The sequence below is a fragment of the Tinamus guttatus genome, unplaced genomic scaffold (genome assembly GCF_059628265.1).
Source record: "Tinamus guttatus ecotype Peru unplaced genomic scaffold, ASM5962826v1 Tinamus_guttatus_pri_ptg000549l, whole genome shotgun sequence".
Classification (NCBI taxonomy): domain Eukaryota; kingdom Metazoa; phylum Chordata; class Aves; order Tinamiformes; family Tinamidae; genus Tinamus; species Tinamus guttatus.
In genome coordinates, this window is record NW_028289083.1 from 143088 (window position 1) to 152467 (window position 9380).

Consider the following 9380-nt stretch of genomic DNA (forward strand, 5'->3'; position numbering starts at 1 on the left):
AACCATAATAGAGAAAAATAAATGGTAGCTTTTCAACATACCTATAAAGAATTGGTGGGAAAAAAATGTTTTTATTATTTTGGGGGAGGATAGAGGATAAGGATCAGGACAAATATTCTTAACTCGGCAGTTTTCTGCTAAACGCAGGGAATAGATATTTATCTATATTTACAGACTAAATTTAGATAGCTATTAAGATTTACACAGCCCACAGAATATTTGAGTTCAGCCATGTAGGTTACATGCTTCTTCCAGCAACAGAAGAGAAGATTTATTAAAACAACTTCTAGGCATCTATCTCTAACCCCCAGCTGCCTCCTTCCTCTGCATGCAAGGACTAGCTCCAGGACTTTTAAAGGCTGCAGTATAGTAGAGGGTATCTGCTCTTATAATTAACATTTTAACACTTGAATAATTTTTATTAGCTCACAAACAGCACAGTTTCCAGTTAACTAAAACTATTCCGCCGACAAGGTTAACTAAATATTGACAAAATCTAGTTAATTAAGTCTTTAAGTACCACCTAATATTTAAATATCAAACAACACTCCTGGATGTCAGGAAAAATAATTCATGTATAGCAGAACTGCCATATCAACATGCCAAACTCGCTTAAAATTGGCGATGTTATAGCTCCCTGAAGACTTTTGCAGTGTAACTGATGAACTTCAACAACTAACCTAATTCTGAAAATAACATTGCAACTATTTTTACTTTCCCACAAGAAAAGATGCAAGAGAGAAAGAAAAGAAGACATAGCATATCGCAAGGTAGGGGAACAATTTTATGGAAAAACAGAAAATATTTTAAAACCCTGAAAACAAAGCATTCACTTATATCCAAAGATGACCTGTAGTTCTATTCAGTTACACTTATCATACGAACTAGATTACAGAACATCAAGCTATGCAATGTAGCTTTTTACACTGTACACATACAACATAATTTGTACTTTGAAACAAGCAAACCCACTCCGGATATGCTTCAATCAGGGAATTTTTTCATATTATATGTTGAACTAACCTTTCATGCATAAAAAGAACATACTATTTTGTGTGAGGAATTTCATTTGCATCTTAGTATTTTATGTATACTAATAGAGTCATTCACATTACAAAACCATGACTCATCATACCCTTTCAGCAAAGGTAACTCGGGCTTCTCTCCCTCCAGGAAGAATGCTATAGTTCACTGCTTCAGCATTCATAAGGATCATTCCAAAGCTAAACACCAGGATGATTTTAGTCTCTGAGATGAAGTTCTTGAACCAGAACTCCCAGAAAACAAAAATATGCAGCACTCTAGTTTTGTTGTGTTGTCTTTTCAGCCGTAGTTAACAAACAAAAGTACATCTTTCACTTAGGTTTGTGGCTATGTTGATCACACATGTGTTGGTGCACATACAACATCTAAAGGCATTTCATTCTACTGAAAGTGAGGATGGAGCTGGATGGCTTTGGCACATGCAGCACACGGTGCTAAACAACAGTCCTCCCACTAGTTCAGCTTCTATAGGATCCCTGAGCCGCTTTCCTGATGCGTAATTTACTAAAAGAAGCTTCTTAGTGCATGTTGAATGTGCTGACATCACCAGTGTCTTTCTAGACTTCATATATTTGAGCTTGCACTGAGAGTCAGCAAGCCACAGGCTGGCCCTCAGAGAACAAAAGGGCAAGTTTTGTCAAGCCTTTGGAATGGAAAGCATAAATGGCACTCACGAGGCAAAAACATGAGGAGACAGGGCAAATAAAGAAGAAGACTAACGCAGGCGAGATCGAGGGGCTGGCAGCAGTCGTGTAATGAAAGACTAGCCTAGGGGAGCACGGAAAGGGCTGAGAAAGCTTCATGCTCAGGAGCCCCCTCCCAGACCGGGGACAACCCGCAGCCAGGAGCTCCGCTCGCGGCTGCCCGGCTGCAGCCTCGCGTTTCTCGCAGCTTTGCAGGCACGCAGCCTTGGAGGTGAGGCGGGGCGAGACGCTACACGGGGGCGAGGCGGCCGCAGGCGGCCCCCGGGCTGAGTCCCATCCTGTGGGGTGCGGACAAAGGGAAGCCGCGTGCGCCCTCCTCGCTGCCCGGCACCGCCACACCTCGGCGACGGTAAAGCCGGGGCGCCGCCACATCACCCGGGCGTCCCGACCCTGCAGCCCCGCCGGCCCCGACTCACCGCGTCGCCGCCAACGGCCGCCGATCCAACGGCCAACGGCCAACGGCCGCGGGCGGGGCGAGCGGGACGAGGCGCGCAGTGCGCAGGCGCGGGGCGGGCTCGGCGCGCAGCCCGCCCGCTGCTGTGGCGACGCCTTCGTGCCCGGGGCGCGGCTGTGCCTTGGTACAGGGAAAAGGCGTCGGAGAGCGGCCGCGGGGGAAATTGCGACGTCCTCGTTACCCGGGGAGCCGGGAGAGGCGGCAGGAGACACGCAGGGAGGCGACGCAGCCTCCGGAACGGAGGGCAGCTCTCCCCTGCGCCACGGGAGGGGTGCAGAAAGCAGGGCAGCGTTATAGAAAATATGTGACCTGGACGCTGTGTGAACTCATAGTCATATTCGGAAGAAAACACGGGCAGTCTCCTATAGGCAGCAGCACAGCTTTAAGCAGCTCTAGGCAAAGCCAACATTTCCTGGCAAGTAGCAGGATTTGGAGGAGCTACCGCAGATAGAGGCAGCAAGCAGCCCCTCGCTTTCTGTTTCACCACCTTGGAAAAGCATGTTTAATTCCCTTTAAATTTAAAAATCCAACCAAGATGATTACCCCTTTACTGAGAGCTTTGTTAACCCAGTCCTTTGGAGAAGGTTCACATGGGTCAGGTTCACAGGGGTCACTTCCCTGCAGGTGTCTGTATTAGCCCCCTCTTCTGCCTTTCTTCTCATCTCAGGTGTCCACATTCCTTCACCTTTAAGAGAACCTATGCAAATCGAACCTATCCACATGGAACTATGAATCTCATTTTTAACACTGCCTTTCAGTTTAACTGTAACAATCTGAAAATACCACAGCTAACTCTTTATAAACCTTGAAATGCCCTGCAGGCAAAACTCAGCATGTCTTAATGAAGAGCCTGAACATTGGATCTGCAATTTGTGCCTATTCCCAAATCTTTGGTCATTTTTGCAGATTCAGTCATGGAAATGTGTACATGTGGATTACAAAATATATGGCTCAACACAACATACTCCTGTGCAAATATTAGAAGAAAATTAAATGTATCAGGCAAAACTCACAGCATCAGTTGTAGAGACCTACAGCAACAAAGCAGGACAAATGCAAACCACAGCCTTGGTGTATTACATAGCTATCACCAGAATAATTTAAGAATAGTATTCATTATATAAAAAGGCATAACTAGTTTTCCATGAAATTATTTAAATGCTTGGTGAGGAAAGTTCCACATTGACAAAGAGGAAAGTTAGTATTAAGATTTCGGCTTCATTTTTATCTGGCAGAAAAAGTTTTTTTTTTTTTTTTTTTTTTTTAAATTATTCTAATTTACTTTGTTAGTTTACTGGGCCCACTACCTCCCTGAAAATCATAAGAATGTATGTCATGGTTTTACAAAGTCAGAAATTTCATGGCTGTTTTTAAACTTTAGGGCACAGTATTCAGATCAGGAAGTTAAGACTCAACGTAGGTAAGTAAATGTCTTAATTCACAACTTTCTTCTCTGTTTTGGAGCAGCAGTGGTAAGTAACTATATGCATACTCCTTGTAAAAGATTACATCACTTTGTATGTATAAACAAAGCTATTTGCTTCTTCCCCAACAAAAAAATACCTCCCACTTCTCTAATGGATTACTTATGTAAAAAGGTTAAGTTACCTGAGGAAGATTAAAGACCAATTTATTTTGCATGTTACAGAATATGTACACAATGATGACGACAAAACTTCTTTACATTTAATTGTAGGATGAGATTTTTAAGTAGCATGGTGATAGAATAAGTTGTAGGTTTTGCTCATTATGAGAAATACCCCTAAGTTAGTGCTTGTGTGCATGTAACAAAATTATATCTTGAAGGGAAGGGCTCTGGAGCAGACACTCGTGCCAGAGCACCTTGTCTAGAGGCGAACAACTGTGGCAAAAGCTGCTGAACAAGAAAGCGTAGGGAGCGAGAGGCAGCCCCAGGGCTGACCGGCAGTGCTGAGCTCCAGGTCGGAGGCAGCTCTCATTCAGGAGACGGCAGGGCAGGCGGGAATTCAAAAGCTGCCCCCAGGGAGTGCGAGTGACCCGGAGTGTGGTGCGGCAGTTAGCGCAGGCAGGGAGTCTCCTCCCAGGTGTGGAGAAGAATTCTCTCCCCTGACTCTTCCACCAGCGGGAGATCAGGTGAAGGCATGGTCTCCACTCGGCAGAGAGCTTCCACCAGGAAGACTGTGGCGACACAGACTGAGCCATCACAGTAGCATGCGGCAGTCCAGGTTTCTGGCTGTGGGGTTTGTCTGAGCCTCTCCATGTTACCAGGGAGCAGTGAAAACATCACCTGCGTTAGGTGTGAGCAGGTGGACGACCTGCTCAGCCTGGTGGTGGAGCTGAAGGAGGAGGTAGAAAGGCTAAGGGCTGTCAGGGAATGTGAAAGAGAAATAGACTGGTGGAGCTATGTTCTGCAATCTTCCCAGGAAAACCACCCAGAGAACCCGCCAATTCAGTCTGTAAATCCAGCACCCTCTTGCCATAGGGCAGAGGGAGCAGAATTAACAGTATCAAGGGACAAACAACAATGGAAACAGGTCCCTATCTGAGGTGGTGGGAGAACCCTTCCATGGTCCACCTCACCTCCACCAGTGACCATGTCCAACAGGTATGAGGCCCTGGAACTTGGGGATCAGATAGATAAGGTCATAAACCAAGGCCCATCTAGGGAGCTGTCTACAGAGAGGCAGTCAGGTCCACGCTCTGAGGTTGCTCCCCCTAAGGAGAAAAGGAGCACCTAGAAGAAGCGGTGGGTGATGGTTGTAGGTGACACCCTTTTGCAGGACATGGATGCACCGATCTGTAGACCTGACCCCTTATCCAGGGAGCTCTGCTGTTTGCCAGGGGCCCAAAAAAAGGATGTTACAGAAAGGCTCCCAAGGCTTGTCCAGGAGTCTGACTACTACCCCTTGGTACTCTTTCATGTGGGCACAAATGATGCCATGGGGAATCACAGAGATATGGTGGGACAGCTCACCTGACTGGAGTGCTACCGTGGAAGGCTATATGCTCTTTAGGAAGGACAGGCAGGGAAGGTGAGGTGGTGGAGTTGCTCTTTATGTGAGAGGAACTGGAATGCATGGAGCTCAACCTGGGGGTGGAGGATGAGCGAGTTGAGAGCTTGTGGGTAAGGGTGAAATGGCAGGCTAATGTGGGAGACACTGTGGTGGGTGTCTGCTACAGGCCACCTGACCAGGACGAGGAGGTTGATGAGGCCTTCTATAGTCAGCTGGATGTTGCCTCACGGTCACAGGCCCTGGTTCTTATGGGGGACTTCAACCACCCTGACATCAACTGGAAGGACAACACCGCCAGGCACAAAAAGTCCTGGAGGTTCCTGCAGAGCGTTGATGATAACTTTTTAACACAGATTGTGGAGGAGCCAACAAGGAGAAGTGGGCTACTGGACCTCGTGCTAACAAATAGAGAGGGACTTGTAGGAGATGGGAAGGTGGGGGACAGCCTCGGCTGCAGTGACCATGAGTTGGTGGAGTTCAGGATCCAACGAGGAGGAAGCAGGGCTGTAAGTAGCCTTGCAACCATGGACTTCAGGAGGGCCAACTTTAGCCTCTTCAGAGACCTCCTTGGAAGAATCCCATGGGCTAGTGCTCTAGAAGGAAGGGGGGCCCAAGAGAGCTGGTTAGTTTTCAAGTAGCGGTTCCTCCACGTCCAGCATCCGTGTGTGTAAGAAGTCAGGCCTCTGCAGGAGACCTGCGTGGATGAGCAAGGAGCTTGTGGCAATGCTCAAGCAGAAGGCGGCGGTATACAGAACATGGAAAAAAGGATAGGCCCTCTGGGAGAAATACAGGAACATAGTCAGGGAATGCAGAGATGCGACAAGGAAAGCTAAGGTGCATTTGGAACGCAATCTGGCAAGAGATGTTAAAAATAACAAGAAAAACTTCTTCAAATACATTAACAGCAAAAGGAAGATCAGGGAAAAGATGGGTTCACTGGTGATCGGGGTGGGTACCGTGGTTACGATTAACACAGAAAAAGCAGAGTTGCTGAATGCCTTCTTTGCTTCGATGTTTACCCAGGGCAGCCCTTTAGGGATAAGAGAAGAAGCCTGGAGAGAGGAAGACTTGCCCTGGGTAGAGGAAGATTGGGTCAGAGCACCTAAGGAAACTCAGTACTCACAAATCCATGGGCCCTGATGGGATGCTCCCCAGAGTGCTGCGGGACCTGGTGGTTGTCATAGCTAAGCCGCTCTCCATGATCTTTGAAAGATCCTGGAGAACAGGGCGGGTGCCAGAGGACTGGAAGAAAGCCAGTGTCACACCAGTCTTCAAAAAAGGCAAGAAGGACCCAGGCAACTACAGGCCAGTCAGCCTCACCTCCATTCCCAGAGAAGTGATGGAATGGCTCATACTGGCCGTCGTCTCCAAGCACATAGAGGACAAGAAGGTCTTCAAGAGTAGTCAGCATGGATTCACCAAGGGGAAATCTTGCCTGACTAACCTGATAGCCTTCTATGATGAAATGACCGGCTGGATAGACGAGGGGAGAGCGGTGGATGTCGTCTATCTCGACTTCACCAAGGCTTTTGACACCGTCCCTCACAACATCCTCCTGGGCAAGCTCCAGAAGTGTGGGATAGATGAGTGGACAGTGAGGTGGATTAGGAACTGGCTGGATGGCAGAGCTCAGAGGGTGGTGATCAGTGGTGCATGATCTAGTTGGAGGCCTGTAGCTAGTGGTGTCCCCCAGGGGTCAATCCTCGGTCCAGTTCTGTTCAATTTATTCATCAATGACCTGGGTGAAGGCACAGAGTGCTCCCTCAGCAAGTTTGCTGATGATACCAAACTGGGAGGAGTAGCTGATACCCCAGAGGGCTGCACTGCCATCCAGAGGGACCTGGACAGACTGTACAACAGGGCAGTGAGAAACCTGATGAAATTCAACAAGGCCAAGTGCAAGGTTCTGCACCTGGGGAGGAATAACCCCAGACACTACTACAGGCTGGAGAACAGCTGTGGAAGAATTGTTTGAAAGCAGGAACTGAGAGGAAAACTAGGGCCTAACAGAAGTTCTGGCATTACAGAGGCCTGCTTGGGGTGATCCACAGTTGCCCCTTCCAGGATGGCTGGTGTGCACGGACTCTGCTCCTCCACAGTTCCCTGGGCACCACACTCTGCCCTCCTCGCAGCTGCAAAGGGGAGTAATGGAGGATGGAGCGGGGTGAAGGCACCGCGGCCAAACTCTGTTGCACTCCCTGTGTGGGGCCTCTCATAAGCTGCACAGTGGCTGTCTAATGAGAGATACATGGTAACATGTCTGGCGCTGACCCAGCAAAGGTGGCAAATGAACTTTCACATGAACTTTGCTTGAACTTTATTCATTACAATGTGAAAACCACACCTCCATCCCAAAAATTACCTGCCTCCGAGATACGACCACCCCTCACTGAGCATGCACTCTAGATTTTCGATTGACTGTACCTTTCATTAAGCGAGAAAATTTTTCACCAATCAATAACAATATTAAGTATGACTCTAGTCACTCAAGCTCTACCTGAATGTAAAGAAAAGTATAAAAGGTGAACTAAGGATGAAAAGTCTGGGGGGGGAAGAAACCATCGTAACTCCTGGGTCAGTCGACAGGCTGAGCCCCCTTTCCTCCCCTCAGACTAGCGCGCTGCCTTAGAAGACTTGAGACCGGGAGCCCTCTCCCATCTTCTGAGGTGAGTGATGATTGCACATTTGTACATGAGAGCTAGCGAAAAACCCCATGCTCTAGAGGAGAATTTCCTGTACTGACACCCAAAACCTGCTTTGTAAATGTTGCATTTGAATAAATCATACTGCTTGTGAACTTGGCTACTTGTTTGGGGGGAGGCGATCGGGCCTACACTTGACAGACTGTTTGTGAATCCGATACTGCCAGAGTCGAGCTTATAGGTGATCACGCTATTTGGGAACTCGATTCTCTCCTAGGAAGGCAATTGGGCCTACGGTCCACAGACCGTGAATCCAACACTGATTTGATATCTCCTTCCCCCCGCCACCACCACTACGGCTTTCAAACTGCAACATTTCACAGCAGCTCTGGAGAGAAAGACCCGAGTGTCATGGTGGACGACAAGTTGACCATGAGGCAGCAGTGTGCCCTCGTGGCCAAGAAGGCCAACGGCATCCTGGGGTGCATTAAGAAGAGCATCTCCAGCAGGTCGAGGGAGGTGATCCTGCCCCTCTACTCAGCCCTGGTGAGGCCACATCTGGAGTATTGTGTCCAGTTCTGGGCTCCACAGTACAAGAGGGATGTGGAGCTGCTGGAGAGAGTCCAGCGCAGGGCCACAAGGATGATCAGGGGCCTGGAACATCTGCCCTATGAGGAGAGGCTGAGGGAGCTGGGCCTGTTCAGCCTGGAGAAGAGAAGGCTGAGAGGAGACCTGATCAGTGTCTATAAGTACCTCAAGGGAGGCTGTGAGGAGGATGGTGCTGGGCTCTTCAGGGATAGCTGATAGAACTAGAGGAAATAGCTGGAAACTAAAGCATCAAAAGTTCCACAGGAACTTAAGGAAAAATTTCTTAACAGTGAGGGTGACAGAGCACTGGAACAGGCTGCCCAGAGAGGTTGTGGAGTTTCCTTCTCTGGAGATCTTCCAAACCCGCTTGGATGCAGTCCTGTGCCACGTGCTCTAGGTGTCCCTGCGTGTGCAGGGGGGTTGGACTAGATGACCTCTGGAGGTCCCTTCCAACCTTGAGCATTCTATGATTCATTCTATGATTCTAGACCAAAGTTGCTTCTTTTGCCTTCTTTAGCTTTAACAAATACACTCCCTTTATTAAAAGGGAACAGGGAAAAACAGTTTGATGAATTTTTAATATTATTCTTTCACTTGGAGTACAAATTAAGTTACTAGTTTCTGTAACATCTTCCCAATTATATTTACAGAAATCATTGTTTCATAACTATTACTTCTTTATTGAAAGATTTGTCGATCAGCTCATACACAAGTAGAGTTAATTCTATCACTGCTCCCTGATATTACTGGGTTTACAACCTGACACTCTTCCATCATGTGCTTTTATCATTTTCTTGGCTCCTGCAGTTCTCATTTCTTATTTTCCAATTTCTAAAACACCCATTAAGTAGATTCTACATCTTACTTTTCTTCACAGCTTTATGTTAGGTAAAGAAAAAGAAAATATATTTTCCAAATAATTTTAATCCTCAAGGGAAAGATCATACATTGTATT